The sequence below is a fragment of the Leptidea sinapis genome, chromosome 2 (assembly GCF_905404315.1).
Source record: "Leptidea sinapis chromosome 2, ilLepSina1.1, whole genome shotgun sequence".
Taxonomy (NCBI): Eukaryota; Metazoa; Arthropoda; class Insecta; order Lepidoptera; family Pieridae; genus Leptidea; species Leptidea sinapis.
This window is the reverse complement of record NC_066266.1, coordinates 7,239,687-7,253,277: the sequence shown is the minus strand read 5'-3', so window position 1 is coordinate 7,253,277 and position 13,591 is coordinate 7,239,687. Positions and strand designations below refer to the sequence as shown.

Genomic DNA, 13,591 nt, shown 5'->3' with positions numbered 1-13,591 from the left:
TGTATTTCGTGTTTTTATTCCAAAGTAGGAATATTTACTATCCATCATTATCAGGGTTGAGGGTTAAATCAAAATAATAATGTAAAGAAACGAAAGGAAAACATCACTTATTGTTGATGAGATCGTACCACGCCGAGCGGCAGTTTTGAAGCCTCATTGATCATAGCTTTTCGAATCGCAGCTGTAGGCCCGCGTAGACAGTCGAGCTACGGCCGTAGTCCGGAACAGACGTAGCGCTACGCGAGATTAAGCTACATAAATTTAAAGTTCTTGAACATTAATTGTTATGAAGTGATTATAAGATTCGGAGGGGTTGCTGACGTGAGTTTTAACGAGTTGAGAGACTCAGGTCAGTATCCGAACTGTTTTGAAGTTGTTTCTGGTTTTAATTTGTGTTTTAGCTTGGCTGAACTTTAGGTTCAAGTGCAGCTATCACTTTCCCTCTATCACTAGTAATGTTTACACTTTAATTACTGTTTTTCTGTGACAATGACTTTATAATATACATTTAAAGAAATATTGAAATTTTAACCAAAATGTGAAAAATCAGTTTTAATTTCTTCATTAGTTTGTAAAATACCTAAATTTACACTTAAAGTGCTAATGAAACATGTAACAATTTTTTTTTTTATAAAATGCATTAAAATTTATTTGGAATATTGAACTAATGCGAATTACAATTGTATTTTTTTGTGTTAAGATATAAGTTTCATTTTAATACCATACATGTTTCGTCTACAATATTTTTTAATATCGAAGAAAGGAGTTTGTTTATTACTCAGAATTTTTTTTTCTTGGCATGTAAAAAACGATCTCTCTTATAAAGATGAAAATGAAAGCCAATGTGGATAAGAAATAAATTAAATGAATGGTTGTGTTAGCAACCATAAGGAATATAAATTATATATATATAAACGTGAGTACCAATATTTATAACGTTCTCCGAATTTTCATAGCTCTTTTTCATTTATTTATGATAACTGCTTAGGAAATATTTATTTGGGATTGCAATTCGGAGACTATAGGCATTCTAATAACCTTTAATAAATCATCAAGAAAATTCCTTCTTACAAAGAAACCTTCTTCAAAATTATCACATTGGACGAACGTCGGGAACTTTTGGGATCTTCTGTTAAAACTATACTCCTAAACTACTGAACGGCTTTATCTACTACCCCAAATTTCTAAATGAATTTAGCCTTAGAGTTCCAGTAAGAATTCCACGTAAGCCTATTAATTCACTTTGTCCTCCACTTCGTCGAACGATCCTAGGTATCAATTCCCCAGTCCCACGATTATGTAAAATTTTAAATTCTTATAGCGTAGCTAAAATTGACATATTTTCTGATGCCTTACCCAAATTCCGCCAGACCATTTGTACCAATATTGGTAATCTTTAATAATTGGTATATTTATGTAACTGTGTAACCAACTCATTTATGAATTAAAAAAAAACTGATTATTTCTTAATTTATTCTCTTTAATACTTAAAATTATTAATTTCTGTGCATGCTGTGTTTATTTGTAAATAATCACTACATTTAGTTCCTAGTTCTTAGTTCTTCTTTTTATATTTATGTGTATTATTGTAAGTGATAAGTAAATAAACCTGATAAATAAATAAATAATTTTTTTTTTGGAAATTGAGGACACACGGGTGTTAAGTGACCACCGCCGCCCACAATCTCTTGCAACACCAGAGGAATCACAGGAGCGTTGTATTAATAATTTTCTATGTGTAGCTCGAATAATTTAAGCATTCTCATTTCTTAAGGCATCGCAATTTGCTATATAGTACCATTTTTTGAGCGCTGTATGTTGTGTTGTTATATTAAATTGTTGGCCACCAGTTTTTTCGAAGCCAATTCTTGCTCAGCCTTCCAAATGATGATGATGAAAGGGATTTTGAGTAGCGGTAATACGACAAATGAACATGACATGAGATTTTTCTAGTTGACGGGCAATTCTGAGTCTTGAGGAAATTAAACTGAACAAGGTTCAATTCACCTCAATTAGCGACAAAATATATTATGCCTTCATGACCGGATCTTGATAGAAGATAATTTAATTGCACTGTTGGACGAAAGAGACAGAGAAAACCCCAACACGAGTACTCATGCAGCGTACACGCATATCTTTTTTTTCTGTCATTAAGGGACGAGACGAGCAGGATGTTTAGCTAATGTTAATTAATACGCCCTGCCCACAACAATACAGTGCTCTAGATTCTTGAGAAACCGAAAAATTATTAACGACGCTACAATTGCGCTCGTCACCTTGAGACATAAGATGTAAAGTCTCATCTGCCCAGTAATTTCGCTAGCTACGGCGCCCTTCAGACCGAAACACAATCAAGCTACATATTACTCCTTCACGGCAGAAAAATCCACCATTGTGGTAAACTCATAATAAATTTCTTTCTAATTCTTTTATGCGAATTTAACTTGACACACTTCGTTGCATCTAGATTACTTATTTGTTTAAAAATAACACAGAGCATAGCATAATATTTATAGTATAAACTGTTGTAGTTAAATTTTGCAAAAGTGTAATGTTACGTTGTTGGATAGTTTACAATAATTATGGTTATTATTATTGGATACGAGTATAACATCTGATACTCCTGTTTACTTTAGTCGCTTTGAGACTCGTGTAAAATCATAATTCAAAATCGTTCTGATAAATTTATTATTTAATGTTTTTTCTACTCCTCTACTTTTTGGGATTCCGTAGTCAAATGGCAAAAAAGGAACCCTTATAGATTCGTCATGTCTGTCTGTCTGTCCGTCCGTAAGTCACAGCCACTTTTTTCCGAAACTATAACAACTATACTGTTGAAACTTAGGTAAGTAGATGTATTCTTAGACCGCATTAAGATTATTACACAAAAATTAAAAAAAAAAAAACAAGAAATTTTTGGGATCGCAGTGATAAGTGTGGGACATTTATGGATAGCTACTGAAACGTCCGGGCAACTAGAGCGGCTTTTTTCTTTAGACAGTCAAACGTCCAGGCAACCAGAGTGGCCCAGTCGACTTGCGTATTTATTTTGTGTTATAATCTGTAGTATGAGTGAATTAGCTTGTCAAATACGATTTTTAAGACTCTATGGTTAGTAATTGTAATAGGCTTATCTTTAAATATCAAGTATCCGAGCAAAAATTAAAAGAAATAATTAATTGAAAATCGCTTTCCGGGGGGAATTGTCATTTGTTTATTTTTGTAGTGTCAAGTGTTTTGTTATTGTTTTGTTTATCATGTAAGTGTAATATTTTAATTACGTATTATATTTGTTTTATATATGAAATTAATCCTCATGATATCTAGTTTCCGATTTTATCTACAAATTACATATAAAATTCTTATTACGACATTAAATCGACAAGTTATAACAGTATGATCGATACTACTTTATCGATTTGGTTTAAATATCAAATTTTTATTGTAATCCAATTAATTAACAGTAAATCATTGCTTGTAATAGGGACAAAATATCATAAATATAATGTTTATAATATTCAACAATCTGGATGTATTGAGACAACCAAGTATTTCACGTTTTACTTGTGCATTCCGCAGATAAATTGTAGGTATATACTAAGAATGGGTGCTTTATTTTAGTTTAATGCAACAATCCCGTAAGTCGAAGTAATGACATATTAATATCAAAAAATAGGTTATATAGTCTATTTCAATAATAATCAAGTTTTATTAATGTGTGCGCTAATATTTTAATTAAAAACTTAATATAATGAAAATGTTATCACATTTCTACCTATAATCTCGAGCTTTAACCTTTTATTTATATATAACTTGGGTTCAAAAACATAATTTATGATTTTACTCGTTGATTTGCTATACTTTTAAGTACGTGAATGTATTTTTTATATAGCCATAGGTGGAGTCGTTATGTAATTATATCGCTTTTAATAATGATGAATCTCGCGCTCGCCGTCGGATAATCTTAATCGCGTCATCGGACGTTTCGCTACCTGCCAGCTGTCATTAATCGGACGTTGCAATAGATAGGTGATACTGAAGGTTTCTAATATCATATTTTTCTAAACTAAATACTTTGCGCGAGACACACTTCCGAAATGGTAGTATGTCTCCCCCCCCCTGTAACTTCTAAAATAAGGGAATTATAAAACTAAATTACTTGCTGCTGCGGAACCCTTCATGGGCGAGTCCGACTCGCTTTGGCCACTTTTTTTATCTGTCATTTATACAGCCACGATCAGTATTAGGTAATAGATAGTACATTATATATTACATACATAATATTTCTATGTTTATCCATTTCCATCGTAAGACTAAACATTTTGATGTTAAATTCAAATTCAAAATCAAATACTTTTATTCAAAATAGGATTCAAAATCACTTATTGAGTGTCAAAAACATTCAGTAATCATAAGAAAAAACTTTTTTTAAAATATAATTTTCCAAAATACTGCTAGGTATAGTATGTAGTTTTCTCATTTCCCGAGTAAGCTATATGGGTGTACCTTTGCCAGTCCTAAAGGTAAAAATAACACCACTTACCAGAGATTAGTAAGTAAACCATACATTTTTATGTGTTTATATAAGTATATTGTATTAAATATATCGTTGTCTAGTTGTACCCATAGTACAGGCTATGCCTAGTTTGGGGCAAGATAATTTGTGGTAAAGAGTGTCAATATTATATTAATTCGCGTCCATATAACCAGCAACTTTTGTTTTTTTTTGTTTCAATTAAATTCACCGAATTGTAGAAAAATTCTTGTATGCGACGTTATATAACAACTTGCCTTATTTGACCCTTCTCTTTTTTTTATGGAATAGGAGGACAAGCGAGCGTACGGGTCACCTGTTGTTAAGTGATCACCGCCGCCCACAATCTCTTGCAACACCAGAGGAATCACAGGAGCGTTGCCGGCCTTTCAGAAAGGTGTACGCGCTTTTTTTTAAGGTACCCATGTCGTATCGTCCCGGAAACACCGCACAAGGAAGTTCATTCCGCAGCTTAGTAGTACGTGGAAGAAAGCTCCTTGAAAACCGCACTGTGGAGGACCGCCACACATCCAGATGAGGATGATAACACATGGTGAGGATGATAACCTAACTTGTGGCGTGTCGTGCGAAGGTGGAATTCGGCGGCAGGAATCAGGTTAAACAGCTATTCGGAACACTCCCAGTGATAAATGCGGTAGAAGACACACAATTAAGGATGTCTCTACGCAACGCCAAGTGATCCAGCTTATACAACTTCTATAATTACTCATATAAAGTCGGGTTGGATGCGTGTAATTTGAAATTCAGTTACCTTTTACATTTATAACGGTCGGATTTTATTATATTTTATTTATTTTATGCATACTTTGCAGCATTGTCACGGGCTCTATCAATTACATGCATCAGTATTTAATTGATAACTGATTTTCATTAAAACTACTAACAAAGTTTTATTGGGAAGCACCTCTACACCACAGCGTCAAGTAATGTGCAAGCCTTAGATAATTTATGCGTTGCTCTTGCTCTTAGGCAACTCATGAATATAGGCCAGGCATAATTGCATTAGTGTGCGTGACAAACTACGTCTTAAACACCTGCAATGTAGTTAGTTAGCTAACTAACTACATTCACCCCCCTTTTGTGTTTCAATTTCATTTAAGGTTGTTTCTTATCATATGCCACGGTGTCCATTATGAAAATAAGGGACGACACGAGCAGAATGTCCATCTGATGGTATTTGATACGCCCTGCCCATTACAATGCATTGATGCTCAGGATTCTTGAAAACCCCAAAAATTCTGAGCGGCACTACAAATACGGTCGTCACCTTGAGACGTATGATGTTAAGTCTCATTTGCCCAGTAATTTCAATAGCGGCACTACAGCGGCTTCAGACCGAAACACAATAACTCTTACACATTTCTGCTTCACGGCAGAATTAAGCGCCTTTGTGGTACCCACCTATAAATCTAGCCGGCATCCTCTGCAAAGGAGCCTACCACTGGAATACTAAATCATTTTCATGTTCATAAATCATGTTCATTACTAAAGTATAATATTCATAAAGCTAATATTGACCTTATAAACAAGGACATGAACAATATTGACTGGCCTACGATACTCATTACAAGCGATGTGGACAAAGCTGTTGATACATTTATAACTTAATTTTTGGTATAATTAAATTATACACTTCTCTGGCAAAGCACAAGTCTACCAGATACCTTATTTGTTTTTCGTCATCTTTAATACACAGTGCTAAAAAAAAGGCTTAGGTCAGGTCAGATTGAGTCTTGGAAAGAAGTATATAAAAACGCTACTGATTATGAACAATTTTCTTTATTCAGATCTAGGTTTAAATTAGAATGTAATAAAATTATTAATTTATTACATTAGTTTTTAGCCGACTTCAAAAAAGGAGGAGGCTCTTAATTCGTCGGTATGTTTTTTTTTATATTTGTTACCGCAAAACTTTCGACTGGGTAAACCGAATTTGATCATTATTTTTTTTATTTGAAAGCAGGTGCTACCCGTGTGCAATGATTCTGCATTGCAATATAAAATTAGAGTTCAGCCATAGAAATTGCCAGTATATACTCGTAATGTACGCAAAAAGTGCCGAAAACGAAATTATTTCAGAAATAAAGTCGTACCTAAGTGAAAAACAAAAAATTGTGTTTAAGGTTTATATTGGTCTAGTTATTAAAAAATAAAAAGTATTATGTTTACCATAATTCGCTCAAAAAAAAAATTATATTCATTGTCTTAATAATATTTTTTTGCAAAAATGTTACTCAATTTTATTTTTGCTCCGCTGTAAACCTGACTTTTCTAGATCCGAACATATGCTTTTCATGTCATGAAATGCATGCTTTTCAAACGTATGTTGGTACATGTGTTACAAAAATTTTCAATCGATTGAATGGGACAGAATTTGTAGGATGTTCTCCCTGATTTTTTCCAATCTGCTTATTAACCGTCCTCTCTCCCTCTTTCACCCACACCAGCATCAACGGAGAATTATATAACATTAGATTACTAATACCTCACCGAAAATAAGGTTCTAGCAACATTAAAAACCCTGGATTCATCATTAGGTACTGGACCTGATGGGCTGCTTGCATTTATCCTCATTAGAACGGCTAATGCCATTTACAAACCTTGACATCTGATTTTAATAAATAAATTTAAAATTATTATTATTATTAATTAAATTAAATATATATTTTATGGCGATTTCCCTGAAGTATGGAAACGTGCAATCATTGTACCAGTTCATAAGAACGGCTCTAAGCATTTCGCGGAAACCTATCATCCCGTTTCTACTTTATGCGAAGCAGCAAAGGTTTTTGAACGACTTGTTTATAATGAACTTAATCCTGTTCTCCTTAATACTATATTTTTCGAGGAACAACCTGGTTTTGTTAAAAAGCGATCTACTATTACCGTTCTCATTAATTTTACTTCTTTTCTGTTTGATAATATGGAGAATAACGTTCAAACAGATGTGATTTATACTGATTTTATGAAGGCATTTGACAAGGTGGACCATGAAATTTTGTTAGGTAAAATTGCTTTTATTGGCATACAGGGCTATTTACTACGCTAGTTTTCTTCTTAAATTACAAAAAGAACTAAAAATGTAGTTATTAATGGGTTTAGGTCTGTAAGTATACACATCAATTCTGGCGTACCTCAGGGCTCCATACTTGACCTATGTTTATTATTTATATTAATGGAATTTAGCAGTGTAAATTTTTATTATATGCGCATGATCTAAAAATATTCAAGTCAACTTTGTAACAAACCAAAAACAACTGTTACAAACCTTAACTATTGTGATTTAATCCAACAGGACCTAAATAGATTATCTGATTACTGCAGAAAGAATAATTTAATATGAAGCTTACGTTAATGTAATTCTATCAACTTTTCAAAAATTAAAGTGCATTATAAACTATAACTATTCTCTTTGTAATGTTACATTGAGTAAAGTTTTATCTGTTAGGTACGTAGGAGTTGGTCTTGGATTATAAATTACACTTAAATCTTTATATTGACAAAATTGTTGACACTTTTTTCAAAATGTATGGATTTATTATGAGAACATCCATTGATTTTAAGAAGCCCTATAGTTTTTTACATTTATATAAACCCCTTGCATGTTCCCAATTCCAAACTTAACAAATTATTTACTAAAACCTTCCTCGAGAACCATGTGTGAAAACGTTGAGAGTATTAATCGGCTTTTGCTCTAAAACTTGAGCGGAGCTAGGTTCTGCCTCAAAGGTAAGCATTTGCCATTTCCGATTTTATTTATTTAAAGAGAGACCTGAGCTCCAGTACTACAAGTTAATCTGCTGAGGTGTTTATAAACGATTCTTCATATTGCGTGGGGATTTGATAAAATTAATGTCAATAAATATTTACTTCTTCTATAAATTTTTTGTTGATTGAGTTTCGAAAGCAGTACAAATATGTTTGACAGGAATCTATTTGTGCCTATTTTAAGCGCCACTCGCGAGCGTCCAGAGAACTAATTTTTACGTATAATACAACTGCGAAGGCTGCGAAGGAACGTACAATACTCTGAAGTCTTTTGCATTTTGAATTAATTTCGTTTGTTTTCTGTGCCATTTACACTTCGAGAATCAACGTAATAAAATAAACATTTTTTTTTGTAAATAGTTTCCCACCATCTATCGATGTTTGCTACTCTCGCAGACTCTCGCTTGCCAACAGCGCCAAAATGGCGAATATCAAACAGGCACAAAAGCACTTTGACAACCGCCAGTCCAGTGGTACATAGTAGAGGTCAGTGAATCCAATCGAATCGAATAAATATCACTTAATTCATTTATGTCAAAAGAAATGTCACATATGATTGGTAAAAGCGCTGAGTTGGGATGGATACTTTCGTATTAGGGATGGATACCGACGTATTAGTAAAAGTAATAATCGCACACACTGTGCTACACACACACATTAACAACTAGAATGTGATATCATTTATATATTAAAAATCAATGCTTATAAATATATTTGAATAGTAACCTATGTTACTATTATAATAAATAATATAATATCATGACATGAGATTAAAAAACAGTCACTATGAGAAAGTGTACCAAGAATACTGGCAGCATTTCCACTGATAGGTGGATTAGCCTGGTATACGTATATATAGGTATGATGCATGGACCAGCCATCGCGTTAACAATATTTTAGGAAATGTTACTCACTCCAGTGAACCTAAAATTGTCGGGTACAATGTAGCGTATGCTATCTTAATCCAGACTCGTCGGTAGTTAATTAATTCATCTAATTTGGCTGAGCAATTTAAAGGTACAAAGTTCTGATTGTAAGAATTGGAATGATTCAGAGCTACAAGGTAACTTTCACATTTAAAATTAGACTATCTAACCCGACGTTGTTCTATATATAATAAATAAAATACTGTTTTTTATGAATTTGTCAATAATATTTCATAACACCAATAATTATTTCGTAAAACATGCTCCCTGTTGCTATAATGAAATTGTGGCGCTGTCTTATATGAGTAACACTTTTAGTAGGTGTACATATTCAGACAAATAAGAATAAAAAATATTATGTAGAAAAAAAAATATAAAGTCATTATGTTATAGTAATAATTTGATTGACTCTTTAGTCTAGGAGGAATCGGCGCACGAGTACCAATTTTTTAATTGTTAATTTCGGACGCTTACAAGTATATTTTGCTTACCTTTATTAAAACTATTAAACTTAATAATATAATAATAATAATATAATATATAATATTGACACACTTTTTACACAAATTATCTTGCCCCAAGTTAAGCATTTATAACCTGTGTTATGGGTTACAAGACAATGATATATTTAATACAATATACTTACTAAAACATACATAAATTTCGTATAAACATACACATAAACATACATAAATACATATAAACATCCATGACTCGGATACAAACATCTATATTCATCATATAAATGCTTGCACCTACCGGGATTCGAACCCGGGACCTCTAGCTTAGTAGGTAGGGTCGCTAACCACTCGGCTATACAGGTCGTCAAAAAAACTTATCAAGATTGTTTCAATTTTAGTAAGTAACAGTAAAATATGGCACGGGGTTGCACCATGGCAACTTGCATTTATATCATCTGTAGGGCAATTTGAAGAAGATCGCATAAAAATTGAGGTGGAATAGTTTTCCTTTTTTTTAGATTCCTCTTAGACTGTTTGGGTACTCTAATATTTTTCATTTAATTTTTTAGGAGAACTCTAAAAATAAATTGATCATTAAGTTTTAGAAGAATACGCATTTTTTTTTTTTTTTTTTTACTTTTTAGAGTATATTAAACTGTTTTGGAATAGTTTATATTGAAGTCGGTTGTGTTTTTGTATTCTGTACTCTAAAATCGCAGATTGAAATTTTCATTAATAGTTGGATATTGTGTATACTATCGGTTTCCCATTATCTTTCTCATCTTTCAATTACTAAGCTAAGATTAAAAGCGCGATTTTAAAACTAACTAACTCGAATAACTCTCCAAAAATTTCTTTTATTTTGTCTACCTAAGTAAAAACTTTCGCTTGAATTGTGGTTTCATAAAACTATACATTTTTCTTAAGTTGCCAATACCTTTATTGTTTTTCGAAGTAATCTCCGTTCATCTCTACACATCGTCGCATTCGATGGAACCACTGAGAAAAGCAGTGGGCCCAGTCTTCCTTGGGGTCTCTTCTATGGCATTTACGTACGCTCTCACCGCAACTTCAGGGCCCGTAAAGCGCATACCTCGAATTTGATCTTTAGTTCTTGGGAATAAATAAAAGTCGCAGGGCGCCAGGTCAGGACTGTATGGCGGATGACTCATTATCTCGACACCTGCCATAGTCAAATATTCAACAGTCCGTTTTGCGGAGTGCGCAATGACGCTTCACGTCGTTGTGAAGCAGGATCCTGCTTCGAGGGAATGTCGCTGTCGAATTTTTTCTTAGACAACAGGCAAACAGCGACTGACATACCAGTCTGCAATAACTGTCCTTCCATCTTCTTCCTTGACTTCTTCCTTTCTTTACCTTAGCCAATCCGCGAAAGGAAACACCCACTGAGCTGATTGTCTTTTGGTTTCGGGTTCGTAGCAATATATCCAGCTTTCATCACCTGTGGAGATGTCAAATACAACATTTGAGTTACCGCCGTTGGACTTATCTAACATTTGGCGACACCAGTTCATGCGAAGGTGTTTCTGGTCGTCGGTTAAAGTATGGGGAAGCCATCTGGTACAAAGCTTCCTGACGCCTTAATGTTCGTGTGATATTTTTTGAAATTGACTTATACCAATTCCTAGCCTTGCCCGAATCTGCTGATAGGTCACTCTCTTATCTTCCTTTATCATGCATCGCACAGCACTGATGTTATCTTCAGTAGTCGCTGTTGAATGACGTCCCTCACGCGGATCATCATTGAGATTGCTACGTCCACGCTTAAACTTGTAACCAATTGTACATAGTGGCACGAGATGGGGCTTCATTAAGAAATACTAGCAGCTTATCATAGCTTCGTTAAGCTCACAACGAAAGTCATAATAAATCATTCACCGAAAATGATCTCGCGTTAGTTTCATTTTCACGTGTAACAAGAGTTTTAGATTTGCCGCCAATTCACAAAAACAAATGACAAATTAATGCAATAAACTAAATTAGGTTATCAAAGAGTTCTAAAATTGAAATTCAAAAAAGTTTTCATTAGCAATGTTTCTAACTGGCCAGTTCTAAACATTTTCAGTGATACCCACGTAGAGCCTTCGATAATATAATTAAACGGATTTGTAAATATTTTTGTCGGAAAAATATTTTCCAGCAAATCCTGCTTTGATGAAAATGTTTACTTTATATTAGCTTTAGACGAACGCCCACAGGCAAATAAGACCCATGATTTAAGACATTTTTTCTTCTACTAGAGGTTTTGCCACTATATGTGTTTATTATTATATAAAAAAAGGTCTTTTTCACTGTTTGTTTATGAGGTTACTGTTGTTGACAGCACAAGTAGATCTATTAAAAAGATTTTGTCAATTAATACTCAATATGAACACAAATACACACGTGTAAAAAAAACTTAAGTTAATTCTATTCTTGCTTAATGTATACTGAAAAATATAATTTGATTAGTAAAATAATTTACTTGAAGAATTAATAAAGTTGATTCAATAACGTGCTCATTTCAGCGAAATACTAGTTCTACAAATAGTCTTCGTAATTGCATATGTAGGATGTATAAAATATAATGCTCTCGTTGCTATTTCCACGGTAAAGACATCGTTGTGACGCAGGCAATATCGTCCTTCTTACATTGTTAGATCTGTCTGTCTATTTCGTTACTCCCACACTGTAAAGCTGTAACATTTCTTATTTTCTTGCATACGTAGGTGGAAAATGGCTTTTCTATATTCATATTATGCCGTCATTCAACAAACCAGCGAGATGTGGGCATTATTACTAGAATTGCAGGGTTCCGTCACAATATGTTGAGAGATTTTTATTTTATGTTTGTAATTTTTATTTGACGTGACTTGCGTCGACACTCTGGCTCCTTCTTATGTCCAAGTTACGTCAGTTAGTGCTGGGGCTGTTGCTTCGACTGCTGAACAGTAAGCGTCGCAAATATGTCAGTCTCAGTGAATCTTACATCTTTGTGCCGTTTGGTGTCGAGACACTTGACCAAAGTATTGGAAATACTTTATTGTAGTTGGTCCGTTATGTGTGTTCCAGTTTTCAAGTATTTCTTGCGTCTGAACATTGTTCATTGGTCTTTGGTGGGTGAACAAATTATAAAAAACCTATAAAAATAATAAAGGCAATCAAGTAAAACTAACAAAAATTATATTTACCTGACTCACTAATTTGCAAGGCATCATAAAGGACTTGGGAAGCTTACCTTTCGGTTTTATCACCAATATTACAATGGCAAAATTATTAATAGATCATGGTGTTTGTAGTTCCTGTTTCCGCAATCAGATCCCTAATTGGGTCCGTTAGGCGACCAACGTTGGAGAATTACCAACCAGACTAGCTCCTTCCAGAACTTCATAAACGGGAGCTGGCTAGATATGAGGAAAGGCAATGTTACTTCAAGTTACTGAGCCTTGAGAGTTGTCGCAAATTGCATGGCCTAACGACTTTATTCAAAAGACTAAGTGGCACAATTTCTACTACGCTCTTGTCGGATATTCATCTCAAGAGTTCAAAGTCACGAGTTCAATGTCGGTCTTCAAGACAAAATGAACAGCTTTTTTTACCTTTCCGTTCTGTAATTAAAACGTGTCCTTCCACAAGTAGTTAATATAAACAAAGCATACAAGATTTTATCAACGATACGTCACACGAACGTTTGGCTCAGTTATGTTAATGTAAATTTTATTGCATTTGTCTTTACGGTGTCTGCAACTTTAAAAGAAAATGCAAATGATTTTTGTGTCCTCGCTTTTCCACTTCCCGCGAAATTAATTCAAACGAACAGATTCCTGCACAAACTGAAATATGATCCCCACTTTCGTCCGTTGTTTTCAAGAACTTATATA

At 33.8% G+C, this 13,591-nt stretch overlaps 1 protein-coding gene across 1 annotated transcript in view; it reads left to right on the top strand.

Moving 5' to 3' along the window:
- Window positions 1-209: 209 nt before the first annotated feature.
- LOC126976009 (atrial natriuretic peptide receptor 2-like) overlaps window positions 210-13,591 on the top strand; it is a 57,359-nt gene continuing 43,977 nt past the window's right edge. Inside the window, exon 1 of the mRNA XM_050824148.1 lies at window positions 210-349. The gene's annotated coding sequence lies outside the window, so the exon portion shown is untranslated. The remainder of the gene's footprint in view (window positions 350-13,591) is intronic.